The sequence below is a fragment of the Solanum pennellii genome, chromosome 6 (assembly GCF_001406875.1).
Source record: "Solanum pennellii chromosome 6, SPENNV200".
NCBI classification, from domain to species: domain Eukaryota; kingdom Viridiplantae; phylum Streptophyta; class Magnoliopsida; order Solanales; family Solanaceae; genus Solanum; species Solanum pennellii.
In genome coordinates, this window is record NC_028642.1 from 43,331,533 (window position 1) to 43,331,874 (window position 342).

The window sequence follows — 342 nt, forward strand, 5'->3', positions numbered from 1 at the left end:
CCAGTGTTTTCTGCACCAGCACCTCAGGTTCAGGGGGTACAACATGCAGCTGCTGTGGCTCCCCGCATAGATGCATCATTGGAAGTAGGCACGTTTCCTCGATTAACTACAGGGTCTATAATGACAGGTGATCAACATGAACTTTTCATTAAGTTCTTAAAGTTGAAACCTCCAGTCTTCAAGGGTGCTGAATCTGAAGATGCCTATGATTTTCTGGTTGATTGTCAGGAGCTGTTACATAAGATGGACATAGTAGAACGATTCGGGGTTGAGTTTGTGACCAATCAGTTTCAGGGGGATGCCAAAATGTGGTGGCGGTCGTATGTTGAGTGTCAACCAGCA